This window comes from Puccinia triticina, chromosome 2A (genome assembly GCF_026914185.1).
Source record: "Puccinia triticina chromosome 2A, complete sequence".
NCBI classification, from domain to species: Eukaryota; Fungi; Basidiomycota; class Pucciniomycetes; order Pucciniales; family Pucciniaceae; genus Puccinia; species Puccinia triticina.
In genome coordinates this window covers 4357991-4359522 of record NC_070559.1, presented here as the reverse complement: position 1 = coordinate 4359522, position 1532 = coordinate 4357991, and positions in this window count along the sequence as shown.

Below are 1532 nucleotides of genomic sequence, written 5' to 3'. Positions count from 1 at the left end.
GGAAATCAATAAAGAGGGGGAGATCTCAGGACCTGACACAAGCATGTTTCAAGGACCACCCTCCAAGCCCACTCAACAACCACCAACAAATAAAAATCCAAGCAGATTAAATCGGATGTGGAGATTTGTAAAAGAGAAGTATAACCAACTGATGGAATGGTTTTCCAAGTTTGTTTTTAGGAAATCAGGAGATAAAGTAAAATGTAAGTTGCTAAAACTGATACTTCTATGTATGGAAAGAATTCCACATCATTTAAATTCTGACTAAATTTCTCACAATGATAATTGCTGAAAAAATGATTTGGTATACCACAACAAATAAACAAGACAAAATAGCTGGTAAAGTGGGTAAAATAGTAAAAAAAGAAGACCCATTGGAAACTACAGACCTCAATCTTCCCCATGAAGCCCAAAATTTCATCAGAGAAGATGAAATTGTTACCACATTGGAAAGAAATGCAGTACCACAAGGCTACCAAACCCCAATCCAGCCTGAACCACAAGATGATTCCTCCAAAACCAAACATGTTATCAAGAATGAGGAAGAAATGAGTGCCACAATGGAGAGAAATAAAAAACCAGTGTTTAAAACTCAAGAAATCAATTTTCCCTCCAAAAACCAACATTTTATCAAGAATAATGGAAAAATTGATGCCACATTGGAAAGAAAGGCAGTACCAGAAGAATACCAAACCCCAATTCTGCCTAAAACAGAAGATGATTCCTCCAAAATTAAAAATTTTATCAAGAAAGAGGACAAAATGAGTGCCAAGATGGAAAGAAATAAAAAACAAGTATTGAAGCCTCAGGACCTCAATGTTCCCTCCAAAAACAAAGATTTCATCAAATATAATGAAAACATGGATACTGCAAAGGGAAGAAATATGATAACAAAAAGCAAACCAGCTCCTATCCAACCTAAATACAAAGATATTGATCCTTCTAAAACAAATCTCTTTGTCAAAAAGGGCAAAAACATGGGTTTCACAATTGAACGAGAGCCAATACCAGAAGAATACCGTACTCCAATGCAATCTAAGTCACTGCAATATCTCTCTAAAACAAAAAACTTCATCAAAAAAGATCAAAAAAATGTGTATAGAGCACTTGCTCACCTCCGATACCATGATCAAGAGAAGCATGAGATCATTGAAAATGACATAATAGCATCCATTCAAAAATATCCACTTGTCTTTCAAAGATACAAAATCACAGAGAAGAATAAAGATGAATATCGTGATACAATTTGGGTTGGTGGAGGGATAAGGTATGGTGCAATCAGTCACAGTGGGGCAAGGGGGGTCATATTTGATGCCTTTTCAAGGTATCATGATGTTGGCTTTAGTATTTTGCCCAAGAAGGCTCCTGATGGGCGTGAAGATTCAAGGCTGATGTCACACTACTCACTTGAATATGAAGATAAGAAGAGCCTTGAAAAAGGTGGATTAGTTGTAGAAGGTGGGCATTATGAAATATTTGGGAGACGTAAGTACCATATTATTCCAAACCACTTCTTGAATAGTTTACTTAAT